The sequence below is a fragment of the Martes martes genome, assembly GCF_963455335.1.
Source record: "Martes martes genome assembly, chromosome: 14".
In the NCBI taxonomy this organism is placed as follows: Eukaryota; Metazoa; Chordata; class Mammalia; order Carnivora; family Mustelidae; genus Martes; species Martes martes.
Window position 1 is genome coordinate 14,101,956 of NC_137902.1, and position 9,414 is coordinate 14,111,369.

Consider the following 9,414-nt stretch of genomic DNA (forward strand, 5'->3'; position numbering starts at 1 on the left):
ACTGCACACCCAGCTCATATTTAACTTATACAACTCTTTAAAAAGCGTTTAACTCTCGGCATTAAGGAAGTAACAGAATCTATTTTTCAAAGGGGCCTTGAGGACCAGACTTAGAACCTGAGACAACACATTTTTTGTTAAAGGCAGAAGCTGGAAGCTGTAACAGCCCAGGACTTCCTTCACTACAGGATGACAGCATCATACAATTACCCATGCCTTCGTGGATCTGATTTCATGCAGTGGGGAAAAGGGGCAGACGTGCCCACAACCAGCTCATTAGAATGCTCACGATCTGGTTGAGAGTGGAACCTGAGAAGAGTTTTACTGCCCACAAAAAGGCAAAAGGCTGAGAAATCTCTCCCCAGCTTTCAGATCAGTATTTGGAGCTCTGCATAAGAGAAGAAAATCTTTTCATTAAATAAAATGGCTCAATGTCAGAACATTTAAGCCAGATTTTCAAATATGAACCTAAACTATTTGGAGATTTTTTTTTTTTTTTAAATTCCAGTGACTCTCCAACATAGAGGTCATAGAAGCTGCCATCATTCTAAATTACAGCCCATTTCAGAGGTTGGCTGTAATCCAGGAGGTTGCATTATTCCAAATTGCCTGTCAAAAACTGTCAAAACACTGCCATTATCAAAAAGTAGTCCTTTTAAATAATTTTCTCACTCTTTTCCCTGAAACTTTGCTGGCATTGAACCTTAATATCATAGCTTATAGGCATAGTAAGTGAAAGCTTTTCAAATGAGAAGGGGGGGGGATAAAACATTCTAGGCATACAACAGCAACATAGAAAATTCTAGGCAGAAAATTGAATGGAGTTTAGAAACGCTGTGGTCCCCAAAGTAAAGCCATTGTTAATCTGCATGTGAAATGGTAACCAAAGAATACATAGTCATGAGGCCCAACAGCATGACTTTCTCCCCATGCTTAACACATGGAAAGAATTCTATAGTAAGTTGCTAAATTTCGTATTTTTCCTTGTGTTCTTCTCCTTCCATACCAACTTTCTTAAGAAAAGTGTTGTATCTTCCAGATTACTGATGTCCTTTCCTTTCATCTCATAAATAGAGAAATTGACACCTGGACAGCTGCCTGATTTACCCAAGGATTCCGATGGAGACCTAAACCCTGTACTCTTTTTTTCTTTTTTTTTTAAAGTCAATGTGTTTTAAGATTTTTTTTTTTTTAATTTATTCATTTGACAGAGAGAGATCACAGTAGACAGAGAGGCAGGCAGAGAGAGAGAGGGAAGCAGGCTCCCTGCTGAGCAGAGAGTCCGATGCGGAACTCGATCCCAGGACCCTGAGATCATAACCCGAGCCGAAGGCAGCGGTCTAACCCACTGAGCCACCCAGGCGCCCCCCTGTACTCTTTTTAATACACATTCCAGCTCTCCTTTTGACTTGGAAATCCATCTCCTTTTACCTTCCTTTCTTTACTTTAGACTTGACTCTACAGAATTCCCCTCCTTGGATTAGAAAACCTATTCCCAAAAGAGTAACCCTTGCCACCTACATTCTCTTAGATAAAGCCTTGATGCTAACACTTCCATCCTCCCAAAAGAATTTCAGCAACTATTTTGCTTAAGACCATTTATCTTTCAAACCTGGTAAGATGACAAAATATTTTAGAGAGACTGCTTTTATTTTGAGTCATTACAATTCAAGCAACGAATTAGGGAATCAACAGGGTAATTCAGTCCTACAATCATTGTGACAGTCGTATTTGTCAACAACTAGTTTTCAGGAGAAATGGAACTCAAAGAAAATACATAGCTTCCAAATTCAGACAGGGAAATACATAGAAATATTTCTTTAAGCTATCAGTAGTATATCATAGAAGAAATTTAACGTGCAGGTGAATTCTTTTAACAGGAAGACAATGCTTTGAACAAATGTAGCAGAAAGATATTTCAAAATAGATCTGCAGTTTCAGAGGATGCCAGTAATATATGTAATGGTGCTTGATCTCATTAACAAGGAGCTCAAACTCTGCAGCTACCATAAAATACAAATCATCATCAGCACATTCTTGAGAGCAGTATATCTGTCTGACCCAACTTCTGCTCTGCAGTTAACAATTTTGTTTTAACCCATAAAAAAGAAATTCTCATCATCTCCAAATTGTACAAATGGATTCCCAAAAGATCACACTTGACCCTAGTGCTCATGGTTCCTAGTGTTCAGCAATCTCTAAGGCTTGGGAGATGTTCTTTTAAAATCACTGACAAGCCATTATTAATTCATTATCAACAACGACAACCCCAAGACCTTCCAGTGGGAGATTCCATGGAACACTTACCCTCATTGATAGAGCATTTTGTTGAGTACTTGGGGTCCTTTACCAGCTTAAAATATCTGAATTTGAGAAAAATTACTTAAAGAAGCATTTCCCAAGATGTGTTTTAAGGAATTCCTAACATTCCTTGTGATTTTATAAGACTTTCCTTCAAAAAAGCAAGAACAGTGATTCTGTAGGAAAATAGGTTGAGAAGTTGCATTTTGTAGTCCCCGGAGACCCAGAATGCACATTAGTTTATTAAAGGTTCTGAGATATCCTGCAATCTGCGATGGAGAAGCCTGATTTGTAGAGTTGAACACAGTGTTCCCAAACGTATTTGTCCATGACCCTTTTCTCATGAAGCGTACTTCACCATGGTAGGGTCAAAGATGTTCTACAAAATACAATTTATGGTTCAAAGCCCGTTATGATTTCTGTTTAGGTAGCTACCAGACCTTGTCCACAGGCCACTCAGCTTTCTTTTCCCAAGGATTTCCGAAAGTTGAGATCCTGGTCTATGCTAGCATTCTGATAAACTATTGATCACCAGGCAGACAGAACATGAGTGTATTTTGAACAAAGTAAGTCACCACTGATAATTTTGCTTGAAATATAGGTCCAACAAATAGCACAATATAGCTCACTTTGAAGACAACATTTTCCTTTGGAAATAATGCCTTATGTCACCCTGCTCCCAGACAAGATTACATGTAAGTACTGTAGCAGAATTAAGAACTGTAATTCTCTTTAAATTAATTGATTTTAAGATACTAATAATGGGGGCACCTGGGTTGCTTAGTCTGTTACGTGTCTGCCTTCCGCTCAGGCCATGATCTCAGGGTTATGGGATTGAGCCAGGCCTAGAGCACAGAGCTTAGTGAGGAGAGTCTCTTTCTCCCTCTCCCTACACCCCTCCCCCACTCATTCTCTCTCTCTCTCTCTCTCTCTCTCTCAAATACATAAATAAAATCTTTTTAAAAAAAGAACTGGTTCCAGACTCAAAAGCCCCCACTTTTGGTTGACTTTTTCTGAACTGAGCTGCTTTCTCCTTAAAAAAACTCTCTCAACCTCACATGTATTGAAGAAAGGTGAGAAGTCTTTGCACGCATAACCAATGACCATTATAATGTCACTTGATAAATTGACCCAAGAAACCAATATTCAATTATGAATAGGAATCATGGTTTTTACCCATTCTATAGCTTTTGCAAAATCTAACATATCTATTGTGATTTTCCTATTGAATCTTTTTTTCCTCAGATTTTATTATGAATACAACCACAGTGTGGCCCATTCCTGTTATCCCAACTTCATGTAGCTCTTTTTCTAAATTGTATCTTCTTTTTGTACTTAATCATCATTTGGAATGATAGATGACCACAAGGAGTTATATCTTGCAACTGCTCAGATGTTTCAATAAATCACAAACAGTCGACACATCCCTTTGGTGTACGTATCCAGCTAAAAATGAATTTAAATGTCAGGTTTGTGAACAAAGTCATGGGAAAGTCTGTCCACAAAGTGGATAGCCCTAAGCACTGTCTTTCACCTGTTTATTTTCAATCTGGTATCTGTAATCAGTCATACTTTAGTCCTTGTATATTAAATATGATGAATTATAATGTTTGAACCAGTTAACTATGCAAGTGAAGAATAAAAAGATCTAATTTACAACACAGCTGAGTGAAAATTTTACCATGACTTCTGTTTCCACACAAATTTATATTTTAGCTCCTTTGTAAGAGACGAGTTCCAAGTCAGGAGTCCAACAAGCAAATATATTATTTATTTATTTATTTATTTATTTATTTATTTATATTTATTTATATTTTTGGTTAAAGACATACCACACTGAATTATGTTCCTACTTCTTGTGTGTAAAATAAAGAGAATGTTCCTACTCAGATTTGAGCTGTAGACAACTTGTCTCTTACCCACTCTGCACTTCAGTTAGAAGCTTATGTATGTTGCCTCTGTTTTATGAAAAGAATATGTTGCTCAAGCTTGAAGGCTAAACATGAGCAAATTGCAAGACTTAATGGAATGGCATGTTTCTGAGATGTATTTTCAGAGGATGTATTTTCAGGAGGATGTTCTTGCCCTGGGACAGGGGCTCTGTGTCGTGGCCTTTGGAGCTCAGGGTGACGGTCACATTAAGATCTCCCCCTTCTCTTCAATGAAACTCATGTAGTGCTAAATGACCAAGGTTTTCAGCAAAGAGAATTCAATGTTTTTCTCAAGCAGAAAGGTTTTCAGGAAGGGTAAGGTGCACTGAAGATCATCCTTAAGTCCTCTGGGGATATCCAACACAGAATAATGTCTTACGGACAGTCTGCAAATCATGTTAATATAATACCTCAATGAAGGGACAAACAGATTAGAACCTTGATATAATATCTACTTCTGTGGTTAAGATCGACTGCGGAGGTAATTTTTTGTAATTCATTGCTCTGTTGATTTCAAGATAACCCTATGTGCCAAGCACTGTGTAAAGCATTTTGGATGAATTATCCCTTTGCATGCTCAAAATACCTCTATATTATAGATACTGCCATTATTCCCACTTTAAGATTTTTTTTTTTTTTTAATTTGACAGAGATCACAAGTAGGCAGAGGGGCGGGCAGAGAGAGAGGGGGAAACAGGCTCCCTGCTGAGCAGAGAGCCCGATGCGGGGCTCGATCCCAGGACCCCGGGATCATGACCTGAGCTGAAGGCAGAGGCTTAACCCACTGAGCCACCTGGGTAGCCACCCCTATTATTGTTACAATGTCTATATAATAAGTTAAAAGTGAGAGAAGAAAAATTAAACAAAATAGCTTTCCTCCATTTACTTTCTTTTCAGACAGTATTGTGTTACATTGGGTTTTTTTTAAATTAAAGATTTTATTTATTTATTTGACAGAAAGAGAGAGAACACAAGCAGGAGGAGTGGGAGAGGGAAAAGCAGGTGCCTCACTGAGTAGGCAGCCCGATGTGGGGCTCGATCCCAGGACCCTGGGATCATGACCTGAGCTGAAGGCAGACGCTTAACGACTGAGCCACCCAGGTGCCCCCATTATTCCTGTTTTAAAACTGGGTCTATCGAGATTAAGATGTGAGTCCAGAGTTACATAGTTAATAAAAGGTGGTGCTGAACCTCGAACTGAGGTCTATTTGGTCAGTTTCTGCTCATTTGTGGAGTGTTTTGTGGACTTTAAACCAAAATCTCATCCTTGTTTAGATTTCTGCATACATTTCTCCCAAAGACTTGTTTTCGCATAAATTCATAATCTCTTCCCTTGCAAGGCAAAAATTCAATGCTATTTAATCTTCAAAGGATGTGTTGAATGCTAACAAGCTACTCAGGCATTTGGGGAGATGGGGATAAGGGAGGGAAGGGTGTGGGAATCAATTCCTGGAGTTGCACTTTATTTTAATTTTGATGTTAGGAAATTCTTGAGAAATTATTTGAATAATTACCGTCATCCTACTACAACTATTTATTAAGCTCTCACAAGGCATCAAATGCTGCGGACACATGGTTTTTGCTTAATGGATTTGCTCTTTGAAGTAAAACCCTCCTCTACCCACCTCCTTCTCCCCAAAGAAAGAGGAAGAAGGAAGAGGAGGGGGGACAGAGAGACAGAGAAGAATGGGTTTTGTTTTCCTTCCTTAGGAAGTCTGGTTTTCCCCAGTTGAATTCAGGTGCTCTGGTTTTTCTCTATCCTATTGAAAAAATAATTCTTCCATCCCTTAACATTGTGTGGTCTCTGGAATCAGGGTTCTTTTTCTTACAAAAATGCAGCAATGGCCAAATTTCCACAGCCTGGAGAAAAGGAAAGATTGAGACAGTGTTCTCAATAATTGCTCCAATTCTCCCCCTCGCGAGAGCCGTGGGAACTTGGCCAGCAACTATTAGAGATGTCGGATTGATTTCCCTCCCCCTCCCGTTATTGTTTCCTCTGCCTAAAATGCTGTGCTCCCCCTGCTAAGCTATCACACTCCCTCTCATTCCTCAGGTCAGATGTCACCTCCCCCAGGAAACCTCAACCGACATCCCTTTCTCCCCACTTCCCTGATGACCGCTCATTCCCTCCATCCCCAGAAAAATGAATCACCTCTTCCCCTTTGCTCCTGTAACACTTCATTATACCATTCCCCTAACATTAATCACTTTGTGTTATAGTTAGCTATTTGCCTTTCTGTGTTCCCCTGAAAACTGTGAATGTTCTGAAGGCAGGGAATTTTTTAAAAATTCACCAATATGCCCCCATAATGCCCGGTGTGTAAGAGGTGCACAGTATGTCTTTATCTGATCAGGTTTGCACCGGAAATGGCCAATACACCACTTCAACCAAATTCCAAGGGAAGAGAATTTTCCCCATGTTAATGCCTCCATTTTTTTGCGGTAAAGGTCAGCTTTACTGCTCCAAGGCTCAGCACCATGCCTACGTTTTATTTTATTTAAAGATTTTAGTTATTTATTCAAGAGAGAAAGCATGAGGTGGGGAGGGTTAGGGGGAGATGTAGACTCCCCCTGCTCAGTGGGGAGCCCAATGTGGGGCTCGATTCCCGACACCAGGATCATGACCAGAGCTGAAGGCGGACACTCAATGGACTGAGCCACCCAGCCAACCCACCACGTCTACATTTTAAAGCCTAGGTACACTTGAATGAGTTTGCACAACATGCTTTGGGTGAGGAGGGACTTATTTCAACTGGCTTTATGGGTGTCAACTAAATCGGAAAACTGAGATCAGAGAAAAATCACATAAAACAACAAATCCTGATTCTTTCAGTGGTTCCAATAGTTGAGTAGTTCCAATAGTTGAGTCTGTCTTTTGCTTGTGTGTGGTAGAACACTTTCTTTTGGGAACTGCTTCTCTTGCCCCAAATGCACATGGAGTCGGTGGGACTGTCCATCATGATATGCTGCTGATTCTCATGGGCATGCCCTGGCTTCATCAGAACACTCCATTCCCTGGGCACAGTGATTGGTGGGTTGGGGTAGTTACCTTAGCAGAACCAGTTGCTGTCTTGTTTCAAAATTAGATACATATTGGGAGGGATGTTGGGAGTTGAGGAGGGGAAGAAGAGAGAATGTGAAACAAAAACAGAGCAAGACAGAGACAGGTGGAACCTCTTACCTTGTGAAATCATCATGGAAGCCCATGAACTAGACCAATGAGAAGGGACAGATGGGAGTGTGGATGGGAGAAGAAAGTACACATTATGGGGTAAGAGAGCCAGAAGAGTGCTCTGTGTCTCCATGTACTGATCCATACAAAACCAGTATAAAGATTTTTAACTGGTTTACCCTTGCCAGAATCCCTGAAAAAAGGATTCCTGCAAGCCACACCAACTCTCAGCATCTCTGCCTGTCAGAGGTCTCCACATGGTTACAGCCAGTATGGGAATAAATCCTTTATAGAGGAAGCACAGCTGAGAGACAGAGACAGACACCTTCCTGATGACTTCATCTGAACACCTGGATCCAGCCTTACTTGAACTCACCAATAACATGCAACAATAAATGACCTTTTTGGACTAAGCTAGCTCAAGTTTGGTTTTTCTCACTTGCAACTGAAAGAGTGACCAATAGATTTTTCTAATACACAGATCTGCTTCTCATTTTCAGGTTATGGACAGAGCGCTTCAAGAGCAATGATAAGCGACCACTGAGTTCATTTTGATGGTATATTTGACAGTTACCTTTGGGAAGACGGTACCGAAGGACAATTTTATAGGAGTGGGCAGGTCAAGAGTGTTCAGAATCACACTCTGTTAGAGCCCATGCATCACCTATTAATCCGAGATTAGTTCCCAACAACATTTCTTGCCTACATAAATACATCCGGGTCCCTCAAGAGTGACCACTTTGGCCTTCTAGGGTTTCCACTAAAGGATGTCAGCGCCTATGGAATCCGCCCAAATGTGCACTTCCTCTGACATAGAGTGAATTTATATTCTGAGTATCTTGGTACTTTTCAAACTATAATGAAGGTGCTTGGTAAGAAAGGTTTGACATTAATGAGCTTTGTCTTAGTTTGCAGTGTTTTTTTCTGTAAACTAAAAACAAAACAAAACCCCAAACCTTAATAATTTAAAATGACCATTGACCACTCAGAGTTCTCACATTTTCAATTTTCCTGTAATAGATCATGTCTCCATTGAAGTGGACTATTAGAGCTGCCTGAAAAAGTATTGTTTGATGTCTGTAAGCACAGTCAGCAATCAATAATTTGAAATTTGTACCATTTGTACCTTTAAGTCCTGGCACATCATTTTTTAATTTCATTCAATCTGCTTACTGTTGAAGAAAAAGGATTTTGAACCATTGCCACAGAGCACATTTATGTGTGAAACAAGGTTCATTTATACGGTGGGAAGTATATCATTTTGACGTTTATTTGCAATATTAATTGTATATATTGATTCCATTTTTTTCAGAAATTGTAAATTTATTATAAATACTACCACTGATGACCTTATTTTGGTGAGAATATTCTTCAGCAGAACTTGAAAACATTTTGGAGTCAAGTCATAGCTCTTAAATTCAGAAAGACAACATATGCTGTAATATTAAATTAAAATTCCATAATCAGTTGTTAGTTCAAGGACAAACCCAAGCAGGAAATGCATTTTTTTTTAAATGTTGTCTCTTAGCTATTAGATTAAGGACGAGTGACCTTTGGAATCCGTTCTTCTTTACTCATTTCTTGTGCTTGATCTTAGCCAAATATAAGTGCAGTGTGAAGAGTGATCTTGAGTCATTTCTAAGTATCACCAGGGTTTTCAGTTAAGTAATCATAAGAACAGCCTTTCTCAAGGCCTCTCTCTGCCCCTCCCCAATCTATGCCCCAGCACAGGGGAGGTTTGGGGTTTGGAACAGCTGAGTCATGATCCTTTCAAGGAACACTCGAGTTCCGCACACTCAGGAAGAAGTCAAAGAGTTGCCACCCAAGAATCTGGGAGTCGTCTTCAGAAAGAAGAAGAAAGGTTCCAGGTTCCTCACAAGGGATGAGATGTTATGAAAGTGTGGGAAGGGATATGGGATTTTGGCCAGGCAAGCTTGTCCCCCGGGGGATTGCTGCCAGCCAGAGGGAAACACTTGTCCAAGAGGACAGCTACCCTCTGGGAGAGAGCAA